The following is a 14,666-nucleotide window of genomic DNA, read 5'->3' as shown; positions in this document are numbered from 1 at the left end:
TTTGTATCACATGCTTGGCTTCGTCCCACACAATTCATGCTGGCCACAAACTACTCACATTTCTTCATACCATTGCATTTCAGGAACTTATATACAGTGTTTCTGCACCCAATGGCTGTGCTGATGTCAGTACTCCAATTCTGAAGAGAACAGAAACTACTACTTAGATGGTCACCAGTTACACAGCCCTCTTGTGATGTCTCCAGATGACAACTGAAGAATGTCACTGGCCATTGCTTTCAGGTTTAATTTCTGCTGTCATTCATATTTACTATAGGCTCTTGAATCTGAATAGTACAAGGGTCATTGTACAAACGAATCTTGCAGGTTTGTCTTTATGCTAGTCATTTATACACTGAAGTGCCAAAGAAACTGTTATAGGCATGCGTATTCAAATACAGATATGTGAACAGGCAGAATATGGCACTGTGTTCGGCAAAACCTGTATAAGACAAGTGTCTGGCGCTGTTGTTTGATTGGTTACTGCTGCTACAATGGCAGGTTATCAAGATTTAAGCAAGTTTGAACATGGTGTCATAGTCGATGCATGAGTGATGGGTCGCAGCATCTCTGAGGTAGGGATAAAATGGGGATTTTTCCCATACCATTTCATGAGTGGAGCATGAATCAAATCTCCAACATTACTGTAGCTGGAAAAGATCCTGCAAGAACAGAACCAACGACAACTGAAGAGAATCGTTCAGCGTGACAGAAGTGCAACCCTTCCACAAAGTGCTGCAGATTTTAGTTCTGGGCCATCAACAAGGGTCAGCGTGAAAACCATTGAACGAAACATCATGGACACGGGCTTTCGGAGTTGAAGGCCCACTTGTTTTCCCTTGATGACTGCGCAACACAAAGTTTTATGCCTCACATGAGCCAGTCAACACAGACATTGGACTGTTGATGACTGGAAACATGTTGCCTGGTCGGACAAGTCTCATTTCAAATTGTATCAAGCAGATGGACATTTACAGCTATGGAGACCACCTTGTGAGTCAATGGATCCTGCATGTCAGCATGGGACTATTCAAGCTGGTGGAGGCTCTGTAATGGTGCGGTTCATTTGCAGTTAGTGATATGGAACCCCTGATACATTTAGATATGACGTTGGCAGGTGACACGTATGTAAGTGTCCTCTCTGATCACCTGCATCCATTCATGTCCATTGTGCATTCAGACGGACATGGGCAATTCCAGCAGGACAATGTAACACCGCACATGTCCAGAATTACTACAGAGTGGCTCCAGGAACACTCTTATAAGTTTAAAGACTTCCGCTTGCCACCAAACTCCCCAGACACAAGCATTATTGAGCATATCTGGGGTGCCTTGCAGTGTGCTGTTCAGAAGAGATCTCCACCCCCTCATGCTCTTATGGATTTATGGACAGCCCTGCGGGATTCATGGTGTCAGTTCCCTCCGGCACTACTTCGGACATTAGTAGAATCCATGCCACGTCATGTTGCGGCGCTTTTGCGTGCTCACGGCCCCCTACACGATATTAGGTAGGTCTACCAGTTTCTTTGGCTCTTCAATGTAGGTTTGGTGAAGGACGCTCACGGATCAGATGAGATACAACACGTTGTATTCACTTCTTTCAGCAACATGGAAGCAGTCCCTGATTTATTTATTTATTTATTTTGACATTATGGTAACCTCAGTTATTTTCAGTTTATGTAGATATGCATAAACCATAAAACATATAACATAGTGTATCATTATTTCAAAGATGCTTGGGAGTATGGCCTAGTAAGATAGAATGAAGTTGCGTGTTTATCAGTAGCACAAGAAGTGGGGCAAATGACAGTAAGAGACAAAGATTTTAACACTTTGATGCTAGTGCTTGTAAAAATAAGGATGCTGATGGCCTGCCTGAAAATTTGACTCTCATAATTTTATGGATATGCTTTATTGATGTTTCCCTTTACTCCTGTGTGTGTTCTTATTTTTGTCTGAGAGTCTGGGCTTCTCACTAGATACTCAAGTCAAGATGTTTTTATTGACTGCTAGATGGGTTGGGTGCACAGATTAGCACGATGAGCCTGAGGTATAACTGAAGATAAAATTGCCTGTTGTCTCATGATTCCAAAGACAGTGATACTGATTTTCAGAAGATGTTGGAGACAACTCTGTGTTGACTATGCTCAAAATTAAATTTTTGGAGATTTTGGTGAATAATATTGGGAAGGTAATGCTTGATGTTTTTATTGATATTTCAGTTGAAAATGTTTTAGTATGCAATTCCAAAGTACTTTTATTTTCAAATATGGCCTTTTGTGATAGAATCGGAAGAGGAAAGTGAACATCAACTCACTTAAAGGGCAAGGAGTGGCGTTATTCATCTGGATATCATTCTTGAAGAGTATAGAAGACAAAGGTTAGGGCCGACTATGAGGAAAGCGGGACAGGCACCGATCATGTTCCAGCTACTGCTATATTTTCAAGACAATCCAGTGCAATTGAAGTACAAATGAGAGTAGTGTACCTCATTGTGGTTACATGTTTCCAAACAAAAAGCACAAGTTCCCTTCTCCTTGCTCACAAGCGCAATATGCTCTTAGAGGAGCATGAAAGTTGTTTGAAAATTGTGACACACAGCCACAAACAGCCAGTTTAGGGATTGCAAAGTTGCACCTTGTAAATTATGGAGCTACAAAGTTTAAGCAGAAAACTGTTTCATGAAAGTTCCTCAAAAATGAGCAGTGTACTCAAGACAAGCTGTGTTCACCATTAAGGAGCACTTCCATGTAAATAAGCATATAACTTTCTTAAAAGTAGTGTGCATGTATCCTTGACCAATTCTTCTTCTTCTTTAAAAAGCTTTATTATTTAAAAAATTGCTTCTGGAAGTAGATACTAATTAAAGAGTGAAGTTTTATGCATCAATTTAAATTAGAAAGTAAATTTTTATTACTGGAAATGCTGTTACTATATTGTGAACTTCACAAGAGTTACTTGAGCTGAAAAAACAGTAAAACGTCAGATTTTTCGACGTAGGCTTCTGTTATAGCTCAGGATCCAAAACATTTGACTTCTGGAAAAAAATTGAGTTGTATGCAGGTTTGGAGAGCTTTATAATATGAGCTTACATTTATTTACAATTCACAAGCAGTAGTCCTGAGTTTCTTGGAAAGGAAACTTTCTTGTCTCATTGATCCAGCATCCTGAGGATCCATAGGAGCAGAATAAGAATTGCCTTTTTGATCACATTATGAACAATGAAAGGTCTTGGCAGATCAGGGCCCTTTGTGTAGTCCGTAGTTTGTGCACTATCCTTAAAACAGTTAATTTTGTAATCCACTGTAAACGGGTCCTTGTGGCATAATGTATACCAGACATTTTAATACTTCCTCATCAGTTAAACGTTTAATTTAAAATAATTTTTGTCACAGTTACCTGTATCACCATGATGCATGTTGAATCACAATTTGTTTAACAGCAAGCCGCAAGAAGAGCCTTTCGACAGAGTGCCGTTGAGTGTTCAATCAGCGTACAGTTGAAAATACTGTTATTACCAAATGTTTTACAGCCACTTGGTTGATTGCATAGTTTGATGATGTGACTTACCAAATGAAAGTGCTGGGAGGTCCACAGACACACAAACAAACGCAAACATACACACAAAATTCAAGCTTTCGCAACAAACTGTTGCCTCATCAGGAAAGACGGAAGGAGAGGGAAAGACGAAAGGATGTGGGCTTTACGGGAGAGGGTAAGGAGTCATTCCAATCCCGGGAGCGGAAAGACTTACCTTAGGGGGAAAAAAGGACGGGTATACACTCGCGCGCACACACACACATATCCATCCACACATATACAGGCACCTGGTGCTGTATATGTGTGGATGGATATGTGTGTGTGTGCGCGCGAGTGTATACCCGTCCTTTTTTCCCCCTAAGGTAAGTCTTTCCGCTCCCGGGATTGGAATGACTCCTTACCCTCTCCCTTAAAACCCACATCCTTTCGTCTTTCCCTCTCCTTCCCTCTTTCCTGATGAGGCAACAGTTTGTTGCGAAAGCTTGAATTTTGTGTGTATGTTTGCGTTTGTTTGTGTGTCTGTCGACCTGCCAGCACTTTCATTTGGTAAGTCACATCATCTTGTTTTTAGATATATATTTCCTACGTGGAATGTTTCCCTCTATTATAACCCTATATATATATATATATATAAAAACAAAGATGATGTGACTTACCATACGAAAGCGCTGGCAGGTCGATAGAAACACAAACAGACACATACATACACACAAAATTCAAGTTCTCGCAACAAACTGTTGCCTCATCAGGAAAGAGGGAAGGAGAGGGAAAGACGAAAGGAAGTGGGTTTTATTACTGGAAATGCTGTTACTATATTGTGAACTTCACAAGAGTTACTTGAGCTGAAAAACAGTAAAAAGTCAGATTTTTCGACGTAGGCTTCTAAAACCCACTTCCTTTCGTCTTTCCCTCTCCTTCCCTCTTTCCTGATGAGGCAACAGTTTGTTGCGAAAGCTTGAATTTTGTGTGTATGTATGTGTCTGTTTGTGTTTCTATCGACCTGCCAGCGCTTTCGTATGGTAAGTCACATCATCTTTGTTTTTAAATATATTTTTCCCGCGTGGAATGTTTCCCTCTATTATACATACAAAAAACAAAGATGAATTGACTTACCAAACGAAAGTGCTGGCAGGTCGATAGACACACAAACAAACACACAAAATTCTAGCTTTCGCAACAAACGGTTGCTTCGTCAAGAAAGAGGGAAGGAGAGGGAAAGACGAAAGGAAGTGGGTTTTAAGGGAGAGGGTAAGGAGTCATTCCGATCCCGGGAGAGGAAAGACTTACCTTAGGGGAAAAAAAGGACGGGTATACACTCGCGCGCGCGCGCACACACACACATATCCATCCACACATATACAGACACAAGCAGACATATTTGGTCTTTAAATATGTCTGCTTGTGTCTGTATATGTGTGAATGGATATGTTTGTGTGTGTGCGCGCGAGTGTATACCCGTCCTTTTTTCCCCCTAAGGTAAGTCTTTCCGCTCCCGGGATTGGAATGACTCCTTACCCTTACCCTCTCCCTTAAAACCCACTTCCTTTCGTCTTTCCCTCTCCTTCCCTCTTTCCTGACGAAGCAACCGTTTGTTGCGAAAGCTAGAATTTTGTGTGTATGTTTGTGTTTGTTTGTGTGTCTATCGACCTACCAGCGCTTTCATTCGGTAAGTCACACCATCTTTGTTTTTAGATATATTTTTCCCGTGTGGAATGTTTCTCTCTATTATATTGATATATATATATATATATATATATATACACCCTGATTTTTAATTGATGTGTACGCTGGGTTGCAGCAGGTCTGGCAACTAAGTATTACTGTTGTTAGCAACACCTGCTACTTGTTGCTTCAATGATTATCTTGTCGTAGTCCTTAATCTATGTCTGTTAATATTTAAAAGGTAAAATAATTCTGGGCTTTTAAGAGTCTTACCCACAGCAGATTTACCTGGTAGCTTACGGCCATCAGTGGTACTATTCTGGGCTTGTTGCATGGTTGACAACCTTTCCTTTTTTTTTTTTTTCAGTTTTATGTACATACGTACTGTTTAAGTCTTTTATATGTTTGGTCGCAACAGGCCTGAGCAACAGCCTATCATTATTGCGAATTGTGCTTCCAGTTGTTGGTTTCATTGGGTAGTGACCATAATTTTGGTGTATCCTTTTATGTACATTCTTCCGACGTAAGGTTTGGCAAGACAAGAAACGTTGCTATTTATGATCATTGAAGGGCCGACATTGGTTTCCGATGTTCCGCACCCAACCATAATCTTGTACCCTGTACCTTGGGTGCGTATTTGGGTTGAGAGAGTTGCCTATTCCGAGGCGTGCCACTCGCTATCTGTGTTGGAACCTGCATTGCTCGATCCCCCGGAACTTGGCCTAACCCTCCCACTCTCATTACTACAAGGGTCACTCCAAAAGAAATGCACACTATTTTTTTTTTAATCCATATTTTATTCTACATGTTTGAAAGTTTTACAGTGTGTAGATACATCCTTTAGGAACAATATTTTCATTTCTCCACATAATTTCCATCCCTCTCATCTGCCTTACGCCATCTTGGAACAAGCGCCTGTGTACCCGCACGGTAAAATTCTGGACCCACCTGTTGGAGCCACTGTTCGGCAGTGTGCACAAGGGAGTAGACATCTTCAAACCTTGTTCCACAAAGAGAGTCTTTCAGTTTTCCAAAGAGATGATAGTCACATGGAGCCAGGTCAGGATTGTAAGGTGGGTGTTTCAGTGTTGTCCATCAGAGTTTTGTGATCGCTCCCATGGTTTTTCGACTGACATGTGGCTCTGCATTGTCGTGCAACAGCAAAACATCCTGCTTTTGCCAATGTGGTTGAACACGACTCAGTTGAGCTTGAAGTTTCTTCAGTGTCGTCACATATGCATCAGAATTTATGGTGGTTCCACTTGGCATGATGTCCACAAGCAAGAGTCCTTTGGAATCGAAAAACACTGTAGCCATAACTTTTCCAGCAGAAGGTGTGGTTTTGAATTTTGTTTTTTTTTTCCCCTTGGGTGAATTTGCATGATGCCACTCAGTTGATTACCTCTTCGTCTCTGGTGAAATGATGTTGCCATGTTTCATCACCAGTCACAATTCTTCGATGAAATTCATCTCCACCTTTCTCGTACTGTTCCAAAAGTTTGCTGCATACTGTTTTTCTTGTTTCTATGTGAGCCACTGTCAACATCCTGGGAACCCACCTGGTGCACACCTTTTTTAACACCAACACTTTCTGTATTCTGTAGGCACTTCCTTCCCCTATCCCAATGTAGCGTGACAATTTGTTCACTGTGATGCATCTGTCAGCAGTCACCAATTCATTAACTCTCTGCACATTGTCTGGAGTGTGTGCAGTACGAACCTGCCGCTGCGAGGACAGTCCTCAATATTGCTGTGCCCACTTTCATCACGTAACCTGCTTGCCCACCGACTAACTGTACTGCAATCGACAGCAGCATCTCCATACACCTTTTCCAACCTCTTGTGGATGTTTCACACTGTCTCGTTTTCACAGCACAGGAATTCTATGACAGCACATTGCTTCTGATAAATGTCAAATGTAGCAGCCATCTTGAAGACATGCTGTGATGGCGCCATTCACGGGTACAGGTTGAACTAAGTTTGAAAAAAGTGGGAAGGGTGTATCTATACACTGTAAAACTTTCACATGTGCAGAATGAAAACTGTATTTTTACAAAAATGTGTGCATTTCTTTTGGAGTGACCTTCGTACTTAATGATAAATCCAGACTTGAGTAGGACCATATCAGACCAGCAGACAGGCACCTTTAATACACACCTACTACAGGGTGTATACAACCTGGGACAACTGGGAGATCCGGCAAAAACCCTGGAATTTTTTCATCTGGGAGAAAACCGGGAAAAACCTGGGAATTTTTCGTTGTTTTAGTTTTCAGTTAAATTTTGTAGTTTTGGCTGGTAAGAATCAATACTCTAACAAAAGATATTACTGTATCCTGTTACTGCAGAATAATACTGCAACAATAAAAACGAAAATAAAACATCAATTGCAAAGGAAATGTGCCGTATACAACAACAAAACACATTGCTCATACAAGCGTTTGCCAACAGCAAAATGTGTCAAAGGCTTTAGGAAGACTATGCAATGCTTCCTAACAACAAACTGCCTCCGATGAGCGTGACATCACAAATGTTTACTAGATTCGTTTTAAAAGTTACAAGCAGGCTCATGCACATGCGTAGTTGAGTGACATACGAGTGGTACCTTCTCCCGTTTCTGGCTGTATAAATGTGGCTGTTGACTATGTAAGCAGTTGCAGCAAGCAGCTAGATGCAACCGGGAAAGATTTTACTGCCGCGCCTGGGCTGCCAGATTCACGCATGCGCAATGGGCCTGGATCTATTGGGGGGGGGGGGGGGGGGGGGGTGCCAAATTCATATTCTTGAGGAGAAAAAAACCTTGTTTCACGAAGCGTCTAGCATCCAGCACACATTGGTCTATCGATTACTCGTATGATTTTGATGCGCATCCCTGTTGGTTTTTGAACACACTCTGTAAGTTGATTAAAAAAAAAATCATAAGTTGATTTTTGTATGCATGCATAGTGTACTTGATGTCTCTGTCAGGGGAATCCTCGTTGCATCTAGAAATAAACTTTCCTGCGGGCAAAAGGGGACCGGGCTATACAAGCTGAGCGGAGTAAAGCCGAACAAGTGAATTCCGATCGCTGTCTGATTATGTTGTTCTTTGGGTTTGCAAATTATCAGCGTTGTTATAATTACTAGGGAAATCCATAGATTCAGACTACAAGAGTGGAAATAAACGACTAAGAGGAACAACAGGTAAGAAAGATTACTTATTATCTTCTCGGTGTATCCAGGAAAATGAAATTTTGACAGAAAATTTTTGGCCAGATCGCTACACTAGTAAGGGCCAGTTGTACAGTCCCCTTGTAGCAGTTCCTAAAGTTCTATTCTGGAAGTAGCACGAAAAATGGTTTGTAGGAACATAACAACACCTAGCTGGATAATAATCAGGGATAACTAAACCGGTGATTCTGGCAGGGTTAGTAAAGTTAACTGGCAAATAAGTTTTGACAAAGGCAGGAATAGTTCCAGAATTAGTCATGACAAGATTGTTTGTTAGGTCGAGGAAGAAGAAACGAGGACATCACACAAATTAGGGAAGAATATGACGATTTCAAATTTATATAAAAATCTCGTACGACTGCTTTTCGATCTCATGTTCTAGGAACTGGAGCTTGTGAATGAAATATGAAACTATATTCTAACATAAAGCTTTTTGCTTGTGATAGGCCTAATAGGCATTTTATGTTGGTTTTCGTGAATTATATTCTGTCATGTTATAAAAATGACCATTTGTGCCAAAACAGTCTCGTTTATTTGGTGTGTGTTACAATTTCTGAGGTGTTAGAAAGGCCTATTTTGTTTTATCTAGCAGACAGTGACAAAATAGACGTAATCAGATCGAGAAACCACACCAGTCTTGGGTACTATTCGTATTAACTGCTCACACAGTATTAGACAACGATATTTTGATTTTTCATGTAGCAAAACGTTTGACGAACTTTGATGAGGTAATAGATTCTTTCGCAGAAAGGAAAGCACGCCATGTAAAGCTATAGCAAGATCAGAGAAAAAACAATGCTAGGAGCTGAGGACTGAAGAAATGTGTACTGTATTGTTTGTCTCTTGTCTTTACTGGTTTTATGTATCCTATATTTAATTTTATGTCACCCAAAACAGAAAGTTATTAGCTAACTGGCAAAAAGAGTGAAAATTTTCTGAAGAGTTCTTGTTCTCTTGATTACAAGGGAGCAGGAGAGGCACCACAGGACATTTTAATTTCCACTGTCCTGAATATATAGTTTGATGGCATCCGGTACAAAACATACACGTTTCAATTCCACGGAGTGAAATGCAGTGACGTGCAATAGAAGAATGCTGTGTGAAAAGGGGTGGCGCTGCACTCTGGCACACTTAAGACCAAATAACATGTCTTACATTTCCTCGAACACACGTTTTATGTAACAGACTCACTATTCAGACAGCTGTGCACTACAAAATGAACGTATTTTTGAAAATTCGATTTTTTTAAAATTTTTACCTTGTATCTCAAATGCTCGAGGGAGGGGGTTCGGTGGGGGGCACTGTCTTAGTATTGCCCTGGTTCGTAAATATCATAGATCCGAGGCTGATGCGCAGAGCAGTCTGAGTTATTGTGATAGTGGGGAAGTGTGTAGTCTCCAGGTGACCCGTGTTTACATTTAGTGATTTTGCTGTTTCCTCTTGGTTTACTGCTCTTACGTCAAATGAAAACAAAATGGATTTCTGTGGCCGAGAGCTATCAAGTGAATTAAAATACATTCACATAATTACGGAAGGCTAATATATGTTATTAGTTTCAAATTTTATTTTATTTCCACTTTTCTGACAGTCATGCATTAATCGCCTTGTAGAACAATGAAGTTATTTTTGTCAGTTTGCTAAAGAAATTTGGTTTTTATTAATCTTTTATGCTGAGGCAGTCAATGTGTTTGAAACAAAGTGTTTAGTTCCACACTATTTGCTAATTTCAACTGCTTGTTGCATTTCAAGTGCACGTTTTCATCTTATAGCACATATGGCATTATGCCATAATAAAGAATCAAAAATGAGTTAATACAGCACTGGTACTCCAAGAAAATTTACATCCCAAAACCAACACTCAAAAGCTTAATATCAGGTCAAGGCCTACTTCATTGGGAATCTGGACATACAAATGTTCTTTTAAAGTATGCACCTTAAATGTGCCATTTTAGTATGGTTCGCGAAATTCCAATGCTCTTGGAGTATCCTCTGATGTCTTTTTTTCTTTTATGACATAATGTAAGATCTTTTAATGTTTTACACGTACGAACATACAGGCTGCCTGCGTCGTAGCAGCTGCCAAAGTGCGGAGGCACCTGTTATCTGGCACTCTCTGACGACTACTGAAACGAACCTATTTCTAACAGGTCACGGGAAAATATTGCGAATGGTGGTTTGAAAAGCGTTACTTTCAAAGTAAATTTCCTTTTACACAAGTTGAATTATGTGCGAGAATGTACGATGAATTTCGTAAATCACAGAGTGTTTGATGAAGAGCCATTTAGAAGTATTTCGAGCCCAGATCATCATACATTCATCTCGCTATTATGAGCAAATTGATGTAGTGCTACGGGAAGCTCTCTCTCCTCTGCGGTAGCTAATTTATTTGTGGAAAACTTGGAGGACAAGTCACTGGACTCGGCTAAAAGTTTTGCTGGCACATTTGTGTGATATGTCCTAAAGTGTAACACGTGCAAAAAATTTCAACATTATATGTGAAAGCTTAGCTTCTCTTGCAGCTTATTAACCTTAGAGACCAATATTATAAATGAAAGCTGTGCTTTTCTTGTAGCAACACTATTTATATTAATTTAAAACATTAACTTTTCCTGTTTGTGTATCTGCACTACTTAACAGTGATGTTGCTATTAGCTGACATCATCACGTGTCCTGTGGTCTGAATATCCGCTGTCTTTGACTAGCAGGATCACGTGACATGAGCTATGACTGGCTTACAAAAGCGCATCGCAATCTTGATTACAATGGTTCGGAAAGCAACATGAGGTGTTTGGTGGAATTCGAATTTATACTTTGGTAAATGAAAATATGCAGCGTACATGTTGCTGCATATCAAAAATCTTTCCAAAATGAGTTTTCTTCCCTGAGTTTCGTTTTCTAAAGGGCCGGGAAATTCTACTCCCGTGTATAAAAACATAACCATTCAACGGATTGATAAGTTTTATGGTTCCTAGGGAAAATATACTGTCAGTTAATAACATGGAAAAGGTGTGTTTTCATCTGGGAGAAAGTGTATTTTTAACCGGGAAGTCCTGGAAAAATCTGGGAATTTTTTTTTACCATTCTTATTACGTATGTGACAATATATTTACCTCCAAATGATATTTATGGCTAACAATAATATGAATTTGGGATGAAATGTGAAATTCACAACCGCAGTTCTGGAAGTGAGAGTAATTTCCTTATAGGTTGTGCGTGTCTGGCTGGGGTTCAGAATTGTTTTATATTGTGGTGCAGAAGTCTATTGCAAGGCATTGGAAGACAATAGGTAGGAAATTAGAAATCCCTGGACATTAAAAAAGAAGTAAAAAGTACGTTATTAGTCACTCCTATACAACTGGCATTAAAATTATAACAGGAAAGCAAATAATGGTATGTTAGATATTGTGCATATGTTAGGAAGAATACATAACGCTTTTAGGTGACTTAGTCTGTATAGGAAGTGAAATTTAGTATATCAAGTTGCTATGTCTGCCAGCAGCAGAGAGTCTGATCTGGCTGGGTACAGAGTTGAAATGAGCTAGGGTGATAGGTATGGGTACATCATTCCATGCTGCTTCCACTCTTTCAAAGTTTGGTAGTCGTAATGGCTTATGAGAGGTGGTGTGCCAGTCTCTCAGCAACCCATGATAAGTTGTTTTCAATGGGTTAGGGATGTGGAGATGATGATAGCCAGGACATTGGTTGAACATGCTCTGTACTGAGGTAAATCAGGGCTGCATGGGTAGCATGCAGTCTTGCATTATGCTGTTGAAGGAGAACGTCATGGAGACCTAAAAGGCAGAGATTGGCCACCACCTTTAACACATCAGAAATGTAATGTCTGCTGGCTGTTTGAACCAGACAAGATCATATTATGTACCCAGTGGTACTCAACACTGTTGAACTTTCCATGTGAATACTTGTCATTCTCCAAATAAGCCATTTATTTATTTATTTATTTATTTATTTTACTGGGGTTACCTGACATGGCTGTACAAACCTAGATGGTCGACCGAGTAATGTGCCTGTCCTCAAAGATGCTAGTACTGTGGGGCCATTATGATCCTGCATGACACTGAGTATGCCCTCCTGAACTCATCAGTTCTATGTTCACATGACAGTTCAGAGATCCCGAGGAACATGCGTAGCAGTGTTGCAGAATGATAAAAAAAGTCTCAAGAAGCAATATGTCAAATTTTGATATGTACTGGTAGACATTTCGTGTCAGTATGGGGCTCATGGAGTGCTAATCTTCTGCATTTTCAAGCACGTAGTAAACTTCTTGCCAACTTGACATTTTTTGCTCGTCATTATCATTTTGTTGCAGTTTTAATGATCAGGCGCCTCTTTTCCAGCCACGATCATCTGAAAAACACAAATCATAAAATATTAATAACAAAGTGACATGGAGGGTTGAAATTTAGAAATGAAAATCATAGTAAAGTTAACTTTGAGTATATTATTAAGGTACATTTTAACATAAATTCATACAGAAAGTCATGGCAATGTGCCCGTACCTAATCAGAGCGGGAACAGAACAGAACAAAAGCTATCGGATGCTAGACAAAAGAATTAGACATAAAAATGACTAACGAAATTAAACAGAGGGTGTACGTCAGCAGGTACATCGATAAGTACACACAGATGAAACTATAAGACAGGATGTAATATGGAATCTCTGACTCTGTAAATGTCGGAAACAATTATAAAAGCAAAATAAATACTACTAATTAAAAAGTAATACTACAAGTTTTGGTTAACAATTATGTTCATATTAAACAGGTATTAAACTTATCCTACCTACAGGTAACTGATAACAGTTCCTGAAATCAGTAATGACGTGCATGTGCGCGCGCGCGCGCGCGCGCGCACGCACGCACGCACGCACGCACGCACGCACACACACACACACACACACACACACACACACTTAGTATGGAGCAGTAGTAACTACTGCTCCATACAGCAACTGAGTGTTGTAAGAGGAACATCAGTCTTCACTTGATATTACATGCAAACATAGAAATAATTTCCATAATTGTCAGTGTAAATAATTTAGCACATGTCATAAATTGTGGCTGTTTATGCCTGTTAAAGCTTGACACATTCTTACTCCCTGTATGTTCCCATTCATAACAAATTTAAATGGTTTCCCTTTTATTTTCCTGTTTCATTTGTCTGGTCAATTGATCATTAAAAGTTCTGATTCAAAATAGATTTTAAGCTGTAGCGATGTCAGTCCTATTCTATTACTCCTTTTCTGTAATATAGTGGTAAGTAGATTTCCTCTTCTGTCGAAAATTTAAGTATTTCATTAAGAAACTTGATATTTTAGTCCATGACAGTCCAGTCTGCCACTGGATCACGTCCTGTAAATCCCTTAATATTTCTTCGGGGCAGCTGCCTGATATTGACAGGTAGTGGGTGCTGATTATTTGTGGCCAAACAACTGTTACTATCTGCACTGCGATGGTCTTCATATGTTAGCCTCATACAAAAGTTGCATACGTGTAATCAAACTGCTTTGACACTGATGATGGTAGCATGTCCTGAGGTTCTTACTGGGAGTCGAGCTGTGGACTTGCACGTACAGACCCAGTCATTGGTGGTGGTGGTGCTGCTGCTGCTGCTGCCTAGTGTCACTATGGCCGGGAGCCAAACCAAAATTGATATCTAGATGGAAGTTCTGCTATGTTGCAGTGGAACTATTGGCAGAAATTCTTATTTTGCTGTATATCACATGGTAGGAAGTTCCCAACTGCATTTAATTGGAAACATTAGTCCATGTTTATTAGATTATCTTCTGTGTGGATAAGACAAAACTGAGGTCATAATCTTTATCTTATGTATCATGCAGTGTCATGTACTATGCCAGTGCTCTGTTATTGTAGATTTATTTGGATAAATTTAATCTGAAATACTAGAGCTTTGCCTTAGTACACTACACCTCGTGAATTATGAGAGGACAGATTACATCCTCACTTTCATCATTCTGGGATTCAGCCAGTGCTTTGCTGATTGCGTTGAGCAGTTTTCTTGAAGAAATTATGTGAGATTTACAGAACATGGTACAGCTGTAGACCCAAGAACCATATATTGTACAAATGTGGTGGGAAAGACTGAAGAGTTACAACTTGTCAATGATGGTATGCAACAATGTGTATTGTTTGATACATTGGGTATGTAATCGTATGAATAATGAATAATGTCATTGAGGGGGATAAAACAGTTTAACTTTAGTAGTAAACATTCTTA

General features: G+C 39.8%; 1 protein-coding gene across 1 annotated transcript in view; it reads left to right on the top strand.

Moving 5' to 3' along the window:
• Positions 1-14,666, top strand: part of LOC126414756 (NEDD8 ultimate buster 1-like) — a 122,540-nt gene that overhangs the window by 45,890 nt on the left and 61,984 nt on the right. The window lies entirely within an intron of this gene.

This window comes from Schistocerca serialis, chromosome 1, assembly GCF_023864345.2.
Source record: "Schistocerca serialis cubense isolate TAMUIC-IGC-003099 chromosome 1, iqSchSeri2.2, whole genome shotgun sequence".
NCBI classification, from domain to species: Eukaryota; Metazoa; Arthropoda; class Insecta; order Orthoptera; family Acrididae; genus Schistocerca; species Schistocerca serialis.
The sequence above is the reverse complement of the archived record's forward strand: the minus strand, read 5'-3'. Positions and strand labels throughout refer to the sequence as shown.